Genomic DNA, 18,781 nt, shown 5'->3' with positions numbered 1-18,781 from the left:
TACTGCAGTGCTGCCAATTATTAAGCACTAATAGAGAGCCCACTTGATTAGAAGTAAAACTCCTTCATTACACATAAACCATTCCACTTTACAGAGGGGCTTTTTAGTTCTATCTTTCAACACGATTTTTCTGATGGTACAATAAAAATGAGAACTCTGACTGCTCCATGACAGTTGCCTTCTTCCCCAATCATCTCCCTGGCCTGACCTTGACCTATAGATAGACTTTAGCATTTAATGATAATGTGGTTTGTGGTAGCAGTAACCGCAAAACAGGATCTTCCCAGTGGCTTCAAGCCAGAGTGTTACTCACTAGCTAATGGTTGGAATGGAATGATAACAGATATGGGTGAAAAAATCTGAGATTTTGCACTTCTGCTAGTTTGAAATAAGAAAAAAAATCTACACTAGAAGTATCTTTAATCTTGTGAAGTGTTTTTGATTCTGCAAGATGTTCCTGTGAGAAGTTACTATAAAGCGTATTCAAATGTTTCATCCATGGATCTCACCATTAATGTCTCAGTTATGTAAATATGGAAAAAAATCTACCTAGAAAAACTCAATCAGAAGTTATAACTTCTTTCTAACACCATTTTATCACAAGAAATCCTTTATGCTAAGTGAGGAGTCAAATTTTGCCTTAGGAACAATAATCTACTACAGTAAATTGGGTCATAAAAGCAAAAATTAAGAACAAACTTTGACTTCTCCATAAAACGGTCTATCTTCTAGAAAGCCAATAAACAAAACAGGTTATTATCAAAATATACCCTTTGTTCCTCATATTAGCTTCCACAATTTCCCAGGTAGGAGAGATTAGGTTCACCTACACTGCATCATGTTAACCATGCAAGCACTCATTGTCGGTATGGTGGTGCCACCTGACGCTTTTGGTGAAAGAACGTAGCAATCCTATTTCCACAGTTAAATTTATGATCTGTTCATCATTCTCCAATAATATATTTTCATTATTATGTAGTAGTACTACATACAGATGATCCCAGCATAGACCTCAGTCAGGCAAATTAAGTCTATCAGTGTTTTAATACACTGGAATCATTGGTGACAAAATATTAGGCTAATGCTTATAACAGTTGTCTCCACTCTCATGGTCCTGCAAGTTTTACAGTTCTTAAACTTCTACTGCCTCTTGCAACAAAACACAGAGTGCTCAGTTCAGCACGTGATGGCATCTTACTTTTAAGTAGGGCTGCCCAGTCTGAAGCTTCCCATTTTATGACTGGTATGCTAGTTCAAAACAAGATTAATTCTCCTTAGTGATATATAACTACACTAATTTTTAACTGTAAAATATTTTGAATTTATTTGTTAAGTATTGACATAATGATAAAAAGTTAAATTACCTCCAGGACATGAAAAAAGACTTTGATTAAATATTTTCGAAGGATTTTAATATGCTATAAAAGTTGTTCTTAGGCATTTTCTTTACCCATTATGCAAATATGTCAACTCATTAATAATTCAAAATAGGCAATACATTAATAATTAGGATCCCCCATTACAAATCTGACCTTTAATTGAATTCTATAGAAAGAGACTGTGAAAAATGAGCCTCTTGATTTATGCTACGAATAAAGGTTAAAAAGCGTTTTCCTAGCAGATCTAATTTTTATCATTATTGCCTAAGCAGAAACATTGAGATAAGAATTTTTTCCCAGTTCAAACTGGTTTTTTGGGAAGGCTACTTCTAGGAAAAAAATATTAAAAGGTATTTATTTATGCACAGTTTAGTAGGATGTGTCACTGGACAAGTGACATAGCAATCATAGGTACTTCAGCAGCTTGAAGTCAACCTTTTTCCTTCATTTCTCCTTGCCAAATGACCCATGGGCTTCATGATTACATAATTCTTCACACTTAACTAATTCCTCTTCATAATTCTTCTTGTTAACTTCGTCATAATGTTTAAAGGTAAAAATATTAACTGACTGTACAAAAGAATGATTACTTCCAGTTGCAGAAAAACCGACAATTAGACAGAATGTTGCAATGCCGCAGGGCACTGCTGCTAGAATTTCCTTCCATTCTCAGTCCTTCCTAAAAATTCATGTCTGCAATGTAATGGCAGCTATGCAGACACATCATTTTCTGGTAAATTTTGAGCAAAAACATAATTGAGAATTATTAAGATACCTTTAAGGAAATGGAAAAAAGATGAGAAAAATGCCTAGGAGCACATCAGAGAATGTCCCAATGGGACTAAAAGAACATTTTATCTCTTTAAGAGGGTAATAATTATAAGCTTGGAAGAAATCTTTTATACATCCTTGTTGCAGACAAAGTACCTCAAGTCTAAAAGCGTACAGAGGGCTTTTGCCTGAAAGCTGTCATATATTACAAGTTTGGACTCCTTATTTTATTTCATAGAGATCTGAAGTCCAATAAATACTTGGATGTCCCAGCAAAAAGGTTTCATATTGGCTGGTAAATCAAGAGCACTATTTGGTGCTGTAGTACACAGCAGAATCAATTCTTGCTATACGAGCTACTACATTGGTATAATGCCCTTTAAAAAATGACAATTTTGAGAAATTATAAATGTATTAAATGAATAGACATAATCAATTTCAACAGTTAAAGCAGCATTGTCACAGATACGTGCTTTGAATATAATTAAAAGACCACAGCTCCTCTATTCCTAAAAGGGACAAGAATCACCAAACACCCTGTTAACTTGCATGGATTGTACACACAGCCAGATTTTGAAACCATTTAGCTTTTGGCTAGCTACAAACACTTGTCAACACCCATTCTTGTAATATTAATTTTTTCAAGTCCTCGATCTGGATATGCAACAAACTACCCCAGCCATGACCACGCTGAGCAGCAGCTTCACAGACCTTTTGTTAGTCCCACATACAAAGTGTGAAGGAGTCACATGGGTCTGCATTTTCCAAGTAAGAAGTCAAAACCAACTGGGGCAACACAGTGACCAGTTTAACCCAGAAGCAGTTACATACAACAATAACATTAATACAACTAGAATTTGTCAGCTCCCAGAAAACATAAGAAGTAAGCCCAAAAGGATTGGGCTCACCTGCAGCCAAATGCTGCTATGAGGGCTAATTCTGTGCTTGCCTGAAGGGCTGCTAAGTTCATTCTTGCAGTAAAATATATATTATATGGACTTAAACTGTCCATTGCCTAAGTGGCACTACAGCCAGAAGAGTTCCAATTATGGTGAAACTGAACTACAAGTAATGTTATGAAAGGGACCAGCAGCTGCCTCATTAATGGACACAGCATGAAACTTCCTACAGAGGATTTAACAGCATCACACACCCAACCACACCAGAAGAGCTGGAAAGGGTGTTGGATGTGCAATGGCCAACTTGTTCTGAGGTTTTTGCACACACATTGCACCTTAGCCTGGTTTGGGTGCATTGGTCTCTGTATGGCTGTGGAACATGGAGGACTTTTTGCTTCTTAAAGCCGAGGGCATCCATGCCACGTTCCCAACAACCACCATGCTTGTTGTGGTTTTTTAATTTCTATAAGCAGAATAAATGGCAGTGCAGCAGAACCACAGCATCTTGCCCCTTCAAACCCTTCATTTTATTGGCTAACTACCTGCTTAGGCCTAGGATAAAGTTTATAGGTGGGGCTCATCCATCCCTCAGCCTGGAGCACTCCCACTTCCCAGTGAAATCCCAAATGAGACACCTGAGTGCCAGGATTCACATGAGGCTCTTCCCTCCTGCCACATTCTGCGACAACAAACTCAAGCAATTAGCAAAAAGCACTCCAGCACAAATTAAAAAGTTTTGTTTCCACTATCTCTACTCTTCACCATCATTAAGAAAACTCATATATATGTTCAAATAAATTGAGAAAAGACTCTGTTCCAGCCTAGAAACTGAAAAATGCATGTTCAAAAGTATGTTGTCACTTTCCGGCAATACTTCTAAGGCTTTAGGTCTGCTGCCATGGGAACATACAGTCACTTGCACATAGTATTTTCAAGGGTAAATTCCTGAAATTGTAGTGTGACATCGAACATACCACTGCATTCCAAGACATCAAACCAAGATTTTTTTCTACCATAACATAACTTATTCTTACTTTTTCAGGTTTCTGCCACCACTTAAGTTACAGCACAACTACAATGTATCCCGCTCCCCACAAGTGAAAAAAGTTCTTTGGGATGTCAGGGGAAAGACAGCATTAGAGTAATTGATTTATTTCATGGATTGGAAGAGTGTTTTCGATATATTTTGATTTTTCTCTAGCGATTCCGCCTTTCTATTTGATTGTACCTGTACCAGCTACAAGAGGCAAATACCACTTAAAAGGAAAAGGAGGAGGTGGGGAGGGAGGGCTGTAATTGTCATTATTCTGTTCTGTTGCCATCTGTTCCATCTATGGAAGAGAAAAAACCTTTTATTTCATTATCAAAAAGGTTGCAGAAGTGCAATTGATTTTGTTAAGAAGCAAGGACTCATTAACGTTCCAAAGACTGGAATTGTGCTCATTCCCTTGGACTCCCTAGCTAACAAAGAAATAAAATTTAACCCAGAAATTCCTCCACCAGCAAAACTACTTGTAACTAAAGTAGATGATCCTTTAGAAAGACTTCAAACTGAGTTAAAGTGCTTACCAATGAAGACTTTTCTATGACTCCTGGAAACTTTATCCATTACTTAATTATTTAATCATTAAAAAAAAAAAAAAACAGACTGAGAAGTATCTATATGTGTTTTTCTTCAATAGAGCTAGATATAATTACCACATTAAGTATTTGTTTGTGTTTTTCAAATGAGAAATGGGAAATTAAGTATGTCATCAAAATTTCATAAGCAACACGGAAAAATGAAGTGATAAAATGCCCTCAATCTAATTGTATTGGGTCTCTAATTGAAATACAGAACATGATTTTAGTAGGATTAGAGATCCAGATATTCCTACATTACTGCCTTCACTATGGAAAAGTGGGGTGGCAGGGTTTTTTGGTAGGGTTCTGTTTTGGGTTGTTTTTTTTTAATTTGCAGATGCTTGCACTTGGACCAGATGACCCACTGTGGTCCCCCAACCTTACCCACTTTGTGATTCTGGGATTCTGTAGTAAGGTTTAAAATTTTCCCTCAAGATATTTGGTCAATAAATAAAATAAACCTTTCTTCCACAAAACAATAAACACTTAAAATTGTTTTAGCCTGTGAATACAGTACTTCATTGTTCTTAAGTGGTGTCGAAGGTATTACTCTTTTGAGCAGAAAGAATTTTTACTATGTACCATAACATTCCCAGCCTTTTTCCACTATTTATAAAAAATGTACTTGAAAATTTAGAACTGTGAACAAGTTGTGGGCTGTGTCTATGACCTATGGAGAAGGTAAGAATGGCAGCAAGGAGGGAAGGAAAGGTGAATGGGCAGAAGGAAGATGCCCCAGGCCTGCACTTACTCTCCAGTGAGTAATGCTCCTGTGTTCCTGACCAATGTGGGAATCGTGACTACAGCCAGCTGGAAGCTTCTAGATCCATTTGTTAGACAGGTGATGAGACGTCACACACACTGAAAGCAGGGATTAAAGTGTGAACAAATTTGGGGGCATAAAGGGTCAACATAATTAACTGAAATGAGAAACATGATCAGAAAGTAAAACCTGTATTTGAAATCTTAAAATGATACCCAGTGCAGCATTTCATTTCAAGTCCTATACAGTCAGAATACTCCACACCTTTGCCAAGAATACTTACCTTCAGTTTGTAAAATGCTGTCATATCTCAAGATCAACCTAGGGAAATAGATCATACAACAACACCAGCAATTTTTGTGGTGCATTTTCCAGTGCTACTGTTGCTTATTTTCAAGTGGCTGGCTGTTCGGACTTGTGGCACTGTAGAGCTGACGTTTTGTAAAACTGCTTCATAATCCTGTTAAATACAAACAAGTGGAAGCCTGGAAAATTAACTGGTCAATTTAGAATGGGTGGTTGAGATGACAAAACCACAGCAAAGATTAAAACGAAAACCAACTAAAACAATTTTCAGTAATTCAACAACAGTGAGACAAAGAGGAAACTTCTGTTAATGTGAACCAAATTATAGAAATAGCTTTATTCTTAGCCAGCAAATTGTTGCTGATCACAAAAACATATATTAATGGAATTTCTTCTAGACATAGGGCAGTCTGCTTTGAGAACCAAACCCAGAGAACTGTCACTGATGGAGCTGAAATGGATCTTTCAGAAAACAGTTTAAAATGCTCCTGTCTCTCTGTGTCCATGACAGTGCAGTTCTAGGCAGAGGAAAACACAGCTTTGACAATCCCTGGTTGCAGACATGACATGACATGACATGACATGACACAGGCCAGATGCAGAGCCGCTATCCCTTGCACCAGAAGATCCCAGCAGATGCCTCCAACGTCTCTTACATATCGAGAAAAGGAGACAGTTGTCTCTGAAGGGACAATGGGACAATGTGACTCAATGTTAATTGTTCTTTCCCGTGCCTTCTCGGATGCATGTCATTGATACTAGAATAATAGATTAGGGTGAACACAAGAGACATATTTTGTCTCCAGCATGGTACTATGGGAAGAAAACTGAATTTTTATGTGTTTTCAACTATTTCAAATATTCTTTCACAAAATAATTTGATCCTATGACTAGTGAAAACTGATCCTCCACAACCTGTATTCTTCACAAAAATCCCAAATAGGTTATTCTTCTCATCACTTTATGTGAGTTATTTTTCCCATTGTGCTTTATGTTCATTATAAAATATCTGTAATAGAGTTGAAAGTCTTTCTAGGGGAAAAAATTTTGTTCTGGTAACAAACTTTTTTCTAAAACATAAAGAGTGGTCAGAAGGAAACCCTCTTCAGTTAAGGAGCATTAGAAGCATTACAGAAATATCTAAGAACCTTGCAGATATGTAAAAAGCAGGGATACTAGGGACCACACTAGGACCATGGCAGCTGTGTGATTAATTACTCATAAGGGCTGAAAAGACAGGAGTGGATGAAGACTACAACTGAGACAGAAGAAGCTAAAATACTCAAACCTGGTGGGGAACCCGATAACACAATTCTGCATGAAGTTACACTCATGCCTCACTGCACTCAGTGCTCAATTCCAGCACTGCTGGGGTTTTTATTGTTGTAGGTTTTATTCCCCACTCTAATTATAATGAATAAGGTAATGATTTATGCTGCAAAGCGGACTGATATTCAGTTCTGACACAACATCACCATGTGGGTCCCTAAATCTGTCAGTGAGGGGCATGGTAAAATACATGAGATTGGATAGACTGAAATAACAAGAATAAATTAAAACTATAAAAAATTGAATCAAAAGTAAAACCTGTGATACTACACAAATTTATTGCACTGTGCTTTTGAACAGCTACCTTGTAAGACCTTCTCATGGCTGATCTCAGGTTTATAGGAGGTTAATCAAAATGATTGGGGGCCTTTTCATATATGTGTTGCAGGCTCTATGTTTCATTGCATGCATTTCACAGGATATTGCTAAGTAAGAGTTCAGGAACTACTACTCTATTTTGGCGTAAGAAGACTTTTTTTGATAGGGTTTACGTAAGGCCAGACTTTGCAGACAATGTCTTAATAGCCCCCAAAGATGCGAGTCCCATTGCAAAAATACTGATTTCTTTTACTAAAATCTTTATGATTCTTTGAATTCATTTTATCTCTCATCCCCAAATTTACACAGACTTCTTCTCCAATTTCCAATTCCTTCCAAGAACATTTGCCTGGATGCTAATAAGCAACTCTATCCCTTCTATTCTTGGGACACTAGAGTGGTCCTTGAATAAAAGACTCCTTCAGGTTGGGCAATTGTGTTACAGTTTTACAAAAAAAACAGTGGTTATTTCTTCATGAATTTCCTGAATCACAATTGATAGTTTTATCTTGCGATGGTTTTATCTTGTTTTATCCATTTATGAACTTCTACATCTCTTCAGAATATGTCTCAACCTAAAATAAAGCAAAATATTGTACCTGTTGCAGACAGCTATGAGCTATGCAGATGTATGTTAGGAAAATTAATGAAACTACACATAATGATCTGAAAATCACATCTCAGCAAACACCTGTAAAATCTTGCACTTTTATTGGAATCTCACAGAATTCACTGCCCACTGAAATCTTAAAGGAGCCGCTAAAGATAGATAATTATATGGCTCTTCATTACCCTAATAAAACCTCTGTACCATGCTTATTGAAAAAAGATTGAAATCCTTCAGCTCTACGTGACACAGGCACAAGATGGAAAAAAATCATATAGCTCACAAAATTGCACACCTTTTCATCCCTTCCCATGAGAAAGAACTCCAGAGAGGGCTCTCACTACAACACTACTTAGAGCAGAAGGTACCAGCTACTCGTAATCTAAGTTGACCCACACAAAGTCTTTTCAAAGATGACTATCCATCCAGGCTGATAAGGTATCAGTAAATCTTCAGAAAGTAGGAACAGCTATGAACTCATATCCCAGTATTTCAGACTGGGCTTTGCATGTATGTCTTTTGTTGAAAGAGCTCTTTCTGTGATAGCAAGGAGAGAGAAAAGTGACTCTTGAAGATCAGGAAGCACGCTGAATATGGTCCTTCAGTTCAGAAACTTTGCTCGCTTTGTCACCTACCCCATTTATTTTAATATCTTTAAACATGCTGTGAAATACAGTCTCTCATATGTCACATTTAGCTCTCAGACAAAATCCAACAACCCTATTTGTCCAGTGCCCCAGAACAAAAACCCAGCTCTCAGCACCAGTGTTACAGAAATAGCAAAAACCCTTTAAAATATCAGTCTCCCTCCAGGTCCAGGGCATCCTTCAATTTCTCAAGCTATATGTTTCCACAACCAGCACGTCCTGCAGCTATTACTCTGATATTCTTTAAATTCATCAGTATTTAAAAGCATTTTTTAGTAATGCAGCAGTTCGTAAGATGCACATGTCATCTAAAAGGTTTGTGGCAAGGGAGTCAGGAACCACTGTAAGTCCTGGGAAAAACAATATGGATATTTATCTTCCCTTCCTCTCCACTGCCTTCCATCACACACACTTTTCCCACCCTGTGCCACCCCCTAGACCCTTCAGCCACCACCACACGCACAAAGCAGCCTGGCTGGATCTCGCCAGGGAAACTCCCCTGGCCACAGTGGCAACAGTAGGCCCTGCAGATTACTCTTCTTTGCTGACTGTGGATACTGATCCTCTTCTAGTGGTGGGGATGGCTGTATCCATACAGCACCCTCTGGGAAAAATAAGCCAAAAGCCTGGTTTACGTAGCACTAAACACCCACAAAGGCTGTCTGCATTTTCTCAGCAGCAAAGAACAGGTGGGCCAGTGGCCACACAACACTCAAGCAAGTAATTTCCTTGAGGGTTTATGCATCTGTGATCAGAAAGCACCATATGGCTGGTGCATAGGGTACCCAAAATGCTACTCGAGAAATAATCAGACTTAGATGTTCAGGCAGTCTGCGATTTTATAAGTCACCAGCAAGGGGCTCGCCCTGCTTCTGCACCACTTGCAGTGATAGAAAATTCCTCTGCAGTCCTTAATGGTCCAATACATGGGCAATAGAACACATTTCATAACTGCAGAGCTCTTCTGACATACCCTGAGGTGGTTTTTCACGAACAGGTCATTTGTGACTAAATGACTTGGCACTGGCAATCTGTTAGTGCTGTACAGGATTCTAGGTCCTGTTTTAAACACAGTATTATCAGTTTGTTAACTGAGGAGAAGAAATTTTGTGGGAGGAGGACATCTAGTGATGTGATATATATTTACATGCTTAGCTGTTTCCATGCACAGTTGAGCTGAAGAACCAGGGAGTTACAGAGGATTATAAGAGTTGCAAGTGTGCAAGTGTGCAGCTGGCTGTGCTAGAAAACAGTAGACCTGGGGATTTCACAGGACAGCATCCAAACCAACAAAACATCCAAAACAGCAGCAACAAAAATTCAACCCCATAATTCTGAAATCAACCTTTATGAAATCAAATGTTTCAAAGACTTAGTGATATTGCCACACTTCTCACCTATAATGATCTCATCTCCAAATCTGGGTTTATACTGGCTCTAATCACAACCTACTCGTGAAGAATGACCATTAAAATAATTATACACTTAGCAACAAAAGCTTCCCTTTGCACATCAAAGATGTTCAGTGTAGCAGCAATACTGAAATATAATGATGCTTCTCTTTTAAAATTCTTAAGTAGTTTTTTTAATTCCCCCAAAAGCAATAATTATTACATCTCAAACTAACAAAAATCAAAGCAGTTATTCTGCACTGTAACTCCCTTCAACTAAGTTTCATCAGTCAAGCACAAGAAATTCAAAACTCTAGACAGACAAATACAATAACAGTCATAATAGCCATCACTAGCACCTGCTATTAAATTTAATACTTGGGGAAAAATGCTGCATATCATCAGTATAAAACAAGTATCAGTATCAAACTCATGTAACACCATTCACATCTGAATTTAAACAATTCCCAGAACAATACAAAAGTATCCCTTTTCACATTTTTCAGAATAAAACAAAGTCATTATGGTAAAGCAATAAAAAAATTAAGTTAAAGAGACAGTTAATGATTTTCAAGGAAAAAATACATTACCAAATATGTTAGTTAAATGAGGGCTAATATCTTTTTAAAGCCATAGAAAAACTCACAAGGACATACATTTGCTTTCATATATTTTTTGTTGTCTTGCTGTTTCAGATCTAAAACTAGCTGCACCAGTAAATTTATAGGTGTATATCGAACATGCTGGTATTTCTACTGCACTAGCACTATGATTAGCATGCCCCATAAAATCCACCTTCATAGAGAAGGATTATCTTTGAAAGATATTGCCAAAAATGAACTCACAGTTTGAGGAAAACGAGTTCCTCATGGAGATTGCTCCCTTCAGTGAGATGTATAACACAGGAAACACCCACAGCTGAGATGGCTTCTGATTTCAGTCTTTGTATGTGTATACATGGAAGAATACCTCCATAATTCATATTACGAGCATTCCAGAAATAAATTATGCCACAGGGTACATCCAGAAGAATTGAAACATTTGTGCAAATCATATTAATTAATCATATCCCTGACTTTGCACTGTAATCAAACAATTTGTAATGGTTTCTTTGTAAGAATAGTTTATATTGGCAAGCTCTATGCAGTATGAACACTATAAAACAAGATATCGATGGAACTTATCAGAAGTCATAAAATGTAGTATCGAGGCAAGAATTTACCTGCTATTTACTTTGATAGTTAGCTGGTTACTGCTATAGCTACAGACATACATGGAAGAAAATTCTCAGTATTTCAGCGCCAACTTAACACTACTGAGAAGCAGGACACGTGAGAGCACTGCTTCAGTCTTCTTCATAAGAACCATAAGCTAGTGGAATATCCCTCAGGTGTTTTCCACAACCTCTCAGAAAATCCATGTAGTAATCACAGTAATGAAATTCCTGTGGTTTCTGTGCAAAAAATTCTATATTGCCTGATGGAGCTGCAAAAAACTTTGTTATCTATCAAACTAGGAAAAAAAAACCCAAACACACAAACAAACATTATTCATTTCAGTTCTTTGCCTTGCTTCCTCTTTTTCAATTATTTACATTCTTCAGACATCTTTCTTTAAGGCTCTAAAGCTGCTGACCAGAACTGGGAACAGAGTGTGGGAAGACAAGTCCTAGCAGGGCTGAGCTGGTTGGGTTGAGCAGGGCAGGACACAGAAAAGCACAAACCTGATGCTGACAGCACTGTCAGCATTGTCAGCATTGTCATTGATTAGGACAATATGGTGGTATTCATGACTGAATTTCTGGATCAGTTTGTATTGAAATAGAGTGAATAAATACAAAGCTGTTTGCTGTTCAGCATGTTATTTATAAATTTTTTAATGTTTTTAATTACTGTCTTCATTAGTGTATTACTTACACTAAAAGCAAAAATTTAACTGGAAGATAAATATTTGTTGTACTTTATTCCAAGTCATACACTGAGAGAATAAGAAAATTTTTCATCAGTAGAAATTAAGCCAGAAAAAAAAAATCTAACACCATCTTGTTTTATTACATTGCAGAGCCCAAATGATGGATTCTTCTCAATTTATGCGACTGGAATTTATAAACCTGGAGACTGTTCTTTTCTTTAGGAAATCAATTCAATTCTCTACTATTGCCTATTGTTGCATTTTCTCAATAATTAACACTGGAATACATAGTATATGATTGTTTTATATAGAGAGAAAATTACTCTAAATTTAATCTAAACAACTAAAATTCTTTCATTTCAGCTGATATAGTCCACTGAAGTTGTCAGCAGTCAGAATACTGAGAAACTTTTTAAGGAAAAGTAATGGTAGGTGCCTTGCAGTCTTTTTACCATAAATTACCCTTATACTCCATTGATTATTAAAATAAAAATCCATTTCCCTTACACATTGACAACTCCTTTCAGAAAGAGGGAAAGTTTCTCTGCCATGCAGAAAATTTTCATTCCAAAGTTTTCTAAACAAAATTGGCATTGACATTGCTGTGATTATTACAGTCAAGCTTCTGATTTTTTAATATTTTCAACCTGACAGATTTATTTCTTCTCAAATAAAAAAAAAATCATTCTTAGAATAAAAATATATAGCTTCCTTATATTTCCTGATTCTGAAAATTACCAAGTGCCAAGCTGTGAACATAAGGAAATTGAAGACCCTTGAGGGTGACCTTAAGAACCACAAAGGTGGGGAATTGTGATATAGTGGTTTAGGCAATTTCATTGCAGCTGCTTGGCTCTCGAAAAATGAGAAATGGGTTTTCTATTACTAAATATAATGAATTCCCTTTCTGTCCTGTCACAAATTGTCAAACTTCATTAATGAGAAGAAAGATGTGGCACATACATATATAAAAAGTAATATGAATATACATATTTAAAATTGAGAAACGCTGCATATTGCTACAGGAGGATTCTATCTCTGCATCAGATATTGCATAAATCTTTGTAAATAAGGTATTTCAAAATTAGCCAACATTGCAATATAATGTCACTTCTATACCTTCAGAGCAATTTGCTATTATTTGCAAAAGAAATGTCTACATGTTTTTCAGGTGCATAGATGCAGCTCAGTGGCTGTATTTCAGAATAATATTTAAATCACATTTACCTTTAAAGCACTGTGTATCCAATGGAACAAGGCACCTGCTTTTATAATTTGGTTTAAATATTTTGCTGAATGGGGATGTAAAATATATCATCATTTAATAAAATTATTTGCACTTTTGTCTTTGCCATTATATTAAATTCACTGTGGCTCATTTTGATTTTGAGGACACCAGTGACTGTCCTTTATTCTCTTATGCACTATATAAATGAATGTACTGTCAATAGGAAATGCTCAGATTTTGCTTTATAATGACTGTAAAATAATTATAATTTAATTCGGAGTTACAGCAATAACAAAACTGAAGGAATTCACTTCATGCAAATTTCAATTTATGCCCAGCCTTAAGCCTGGACTGTTGCTAGTTAGACTGATCTGGAATTATGCAGGACTCTACATCTGCATTTTCCATAGAGCTCAATGAACCCAGCAGATACCCTGAAGGACAAAATGAGATCACTTATATCTTATAGGCAGGATGAGTTACCCTGTGACCCACAACCCTTTCTGGCACAACTCCCAACTTATATTTCTCTACTCTATTGAGAACTAATTATATCTAAACTTTCCAGAATGTAGTATTTAGACAATTAGTAATAACAAGATTTCTACAACTACAGAAATTAAGCGTGTCATACACATCTATGATCCTTGTTGACAAGTAAAACTCAACAGATTTCTTCTCTGCAAAACTGTACCAAAAGAAAAAAGTGATGCTGAAAGTCATCGAGTAACTTGAACACATCTAATGTCTTAGTGGGAAAAAAACGCACAAATTCAAAATATCCCACTTATAGGAAACCTGAAACTGGAAGCTCTGAACCAGAGGCAGCAGAGAAGTCTGACCATCTGTAAAAGAGCTTTCCCTTCGCTGGAGTAGACCAACACAGCTTATTTGCAGTATGCGCTCAAAACCCTGCAGCCCCAGGTCTTGTATCACTGTATTCTGGTCACGTCTGCTACTCCAACAGACCCTGCTCACAGAGTACCAGCTCTTGAGGTTCACTGAAAGTGTCTGAAAGTGAGGATTTGTTTCTTTCCGAGCAGTTCTGCAATCACAGACTCCACAGGAGGTTGTGTTCCTGTATCTAACCTCTTTACTCACTACCCAAATCCTCCACAACATTAATTAGATTGATGTTGTATTAGAAGGGATTTTTCTTCTTGCCTTCTCTGCAGTTGCCTCAGAAGTGTCAAATCTCCATCAAACCTGATCACTGGATGTGCTCCATGGCCTCCCTCAGGGCTCCCGAGGTCCATCTGTCCTCAGCCTACACATCCAACCTTCCTTCCAGTGGAAACCAAGGCAGAACAGGCACGGCAGGGGGTTGTTCAAATGCACCCAGCTGTTAGATGTGTGCAAAGTCAGCACAGCAGCCTTACCATTTAACCATCGCCAAAGGGTCTTTGCAAATTACTTATCCCTCAGAAATTTTGCTCTAGTACTTCTCCCTCTGTTACGTGCTTAGAGCATTACTCTGTCCCACTTATGCAGGGCATGCTCATTTCAGCTGCTTACTTAGAAATCCTGAATTTGAGAGACAGTCTAGAAAATCTGGTAAACTTTTCATTTCTGGAAATTAAAACAGAAACAGAATACTTGCACATAGTAATAAATAGGAAAACTAAATTTCAGTTCTGAAGAGAAAGATTATTCCATCTTCCCAAAGTATGCAGCAGTCCATTGCTGCTTGTGCCCATACTCAACCTTAAAAAGCTCTTTTAAACAAAGCAGACTTAATTATCTAAATAAATTCGAATTCTTTAGTGTGTGTAAGGTCAGGTATTTTTCACAGATGGCTAGCCATATTGGAGACATCACACAAACAAATGCAATTACAGAGATCTGAGAAAGGGAAGATTCTCCACTAGTACATCCAGTTCAAGCCACCAGTAACTCTGCTAAAACTAACAGAATTAAAGAGTAGTGAAATCGGGATCCATTCGGAGTAAAGGATTTGTTCTTAGGGTGAATATCCTTATGAAACTAAAGATGTCTCACTATAAATTTTTAAGACTTTCTGTTGTTTGGTCCTTTTGGTTTTCATGTACTTATGAAACTGGAATTAGTCCTTTCAACTGAGGACACCGGCTGAGACCCTCACCTGGTGCAATATCACAGAAGGCAATCAGTCAGACATCGCCATCTATCAATATAGGGGAACTGGATCTACTTGCATTATGCCTATAAAGTGTCTGTACAGCGTCTGTCTTGCAAGCAGTTGTCTGCACAGAAACAGCGACATCGGCAGCCCTGTCAGGGGCAAAGACATTTTCAGGTTTCTCAGCGTTATCTGCAGAGACCTCTAGTGGGAAAGAGCAGCAAGGCTTCCATTTTTTTCCAGACCACAAATTCGGACTTCATTTTTCTAACTATCCTGCCAATCCATCCGTGCTCTGAACAAATCTCTGCTTTTTTGGCGGAACGAATTCAAATACAAGTGAAAGAGAAGCACCAGGCGATGAGCAGAAGCTGACAGCTTGCACTCAGCAGGACAGAGAACACCTGGTGATACAGAGGTGGATCTCCCCAGCTGGGACTCTCCCAGTAGCCCACCCCACCGTGGTCTCCCTTTCAGAAACACCCACAGCTCCCAAGCCATTTCAGCTACTCCCAGCCTGGTCATGCTTGACCTGTGGTAGTACACACACACACCGCTTTGCACACCCAGTGCTCAGTCCAACCACTGGCACCAGGGGCAGACATAGCCCTGTGGCCCATGGTCCTATTCCAGGTGCTGGCACTGGTTTTCAGTGACTCTGGTACCTCCAGTGGCTGATAGGGAACAGGGCATGGCCAGAGAAGCGCACATGCAATTAGACCTCTTATTCACTCCTGCTTTCCCCACTCTCATTCCTCTCCAAATCATCTAAATCCCTTCCTTTCCTCACCTTTGCTTTCTCCCCTAAGAAACCCATAAGAAGTCCTGTGCAATCCCAAAATGCACCACCTTGTTTCCCATAATGTGCCCTGTTTTCCTAGGTAACAGCTCAAAAAGTGCTCCAGATTTGACTCATCATGATGTGTGTCACCCTGGCACAGTGGGGCTGTGGCTTTCCTGGGGCTGCCCAGGGAGGGACCAGGCTGGGTGCCTCCTACTGAGAATCCACAGTTTGGGTTCCTGTCTGTCGTTGAGTATCCATGTGCTCCTCTGGGCTTGTGGAGATGGGCCCTCGAAGGGCTGATGGTTCCTGTGATGGGCCTGGGAGCAATGTGTCAGGGTAATATTTGAAGTCCACCCCCCCCCCCCCCCCCCACCCCCCCCCCCCGCTCCTTTGTGGGTAAGCACAAGGAGTTTTTATCATGCAACCTAAAGGACATTTAAAATTTGATTATATTTAGAATGACTTATAAATTGTTATGCACAATTCCCATGAACAGCTCAAAGGTCATCTCTAAATGATCGTATAGACTCTACATCTTCCACTTGGCAGCAGAAGTACAGTGAGAAATAACACTGCTTTACTGTAAAGAGAAGAGAACGTGTTGGGACAGCCTGAAGCAATCAACCTCCCTGCTCTCTGTAAATAACAATGGTGCCAACAAAGTTATAACTGGTAAAAACATTAGCAAAACATTAATATGAGAATGTACAGAACAGTTTTGCACAAGATTCAAAGATAATAAGTCAACAAACAAATAAATTACACTGCTGTAGTTATCTAAATTGTATTTCATGTTTCCTAGGGACATGGACATAATTTGGGTAGCACTTGCTGACTGACAGATGACGGATTGTCTCCATAGAGTTATGAAAACAAACTTCTGCAAAATACTGTTTACTACAGAAAAAGTAGCGCTTGAGCTAAAAGCTGATGGTCACTTTTTCTTTTTGTCAAATTTCTCATGTTAAAGTCCAACTCAGTTAAAAATGGAGCAAGTAGTGTAAATGCAGAATTATAAACTTTAAAGAAAATTTTTATCAAGTGGTATGCTAAAAGGAAAGTACAGAAGACTGACCCTGTCTTCTGTGGATTTTCATAGCAGAAAAAAAAAAGCTATTTTTGTCAAAGGATAACATAACCCCAGGATATCACAAAAAACAGTTCTACACTATAGAAGTTGCATCACATATCTAATAAACTACTTTACTCAGAATGGCCAGGCTGTGTCTCAGCTGTTATGGCAAGGAAATATATGGAGAGTTTTAACAGAATGGGATCTTGCTAACAGTTAAATGTCAAACAGACCTGGCCCACAATTTTTCTTTCATTGATATTACAGGGTGGTGTATTATACTGACCAATTATCACACATTAAGCCCCAGAATACCTTCAGACTCTGTAGCAGCTTTCCTCAGCTGTCCTCCCTGAGCATGGGGGACTTCTTCAAGACCTGGGATTATTTCAGCCAGCCTAACAGGTAGATGCTCTTGGCTGCACTAAGAGTACAAAATCATCTTTTATGAGTTAGAGGCAGTGAGAGGGCAGAAGAAGTTTCTTATAGGAACAGTCAGGCACTGGAGAAACAAGACTGATGGCCAATATTAACAGTAAAGATAAACCCAAGGCGGGGTGCCAAGCATTATACAACTTGCATTGGGTAGCCCTGTCCCAAAGGCCACCTGGTTCCCATTTATCCTGCTCTGTTGTGGCTAGTCAGCTGCAGTTTTTCTCTTACCACAGACAGGCAGTGGGTAGTGATTTTGACCAGGCAATATTTTGTGTTTGTTTGCTCTTGTCCCAGAAAAGAACCCTGGGAGACAATCAAAACTCTTGGCTGGGAAGCATCCAACCTGAAGTGGAGATAAAATGGTAAGAAACTGGTAAATCTGATGAAAACATCCCTAGGTTTATCTATGCCTTAGGCTAATATTTAAGAGAGCAGGTCTAAGTGTTGCTGCCCTTCAATACCAGGTATATGCATTAAACAGCTTATTCTAGTAGGTGGCTGTACAGGACCTTAAGGTTGGGCAGGATACGTAGTTTGCTTTTAAAAGTAAGTTTTATACCCTTCAAGAAGAATTAAGGGTATTTATTTTTGTGGTCCTGAAATATATCCTGTCCCTGGTGCTAGGCAACTTCTTTCTACTTGCCTCCTGATAATGAATTATGCTCACCTGAGGAGACAGCAAACAATTCTTTGTTGTCATTCATAAGAAAATCAGTCACACTTTTCTTGCTGGTTATAAATTCATATGTTCTCTCTTCGCAACTGTTTACAGGATAAACAAGCACATGGAATACACAGTGAGTATAAAAGAAAATGAGCAAATGAATCATCCTGTCACTCTATTTGGAGCCCTTCACAAAGCAGAAAAAGCCTGAAGTGTGCAATAAAGTTATTACAAAATGCATCACACACACATACATCTACTGAATTATATGTTTGTATTATCACAGTACTTCAGTAAGCCCAAGCCATGAACCATGAGAAGCCACTTCAATCAGCGTGATACAAATGAAGAAAAAATTACTCTTTTCCAGGGCAATTACTCTGAGAAATGTCTCAGATGTAGAGTGCAACAAGTGCTTACAAGCAGCTTCCCCGCAGCTTAAATTATAGGAGTACAATTTTGCTGCACTTACAAAATGATGTTAACCTACTGTTTAGAAGTCAATTATGAAAATGGTGAGGAATTGGATTTTGGTATCCACAGGAAGCCATGGGCA

The sequence above is a fragment of the Corvus moneduloides genome, chromosome 1 (genome assembly GCF_009650955.1).
Source record: "Corvus moneduloides isolate bCorMon1 chromosome 1, bCorMon1.pri, whole genome shotgun sequence".
Lineage (NCBI taxonomy): Eukaryota > Metazoa > Chordata > Aves > Passeriformes > Corvidae > Corvus > Corvus moneduloides.
Note: the sequence above shows the minus strand (reverse complement) of the source record.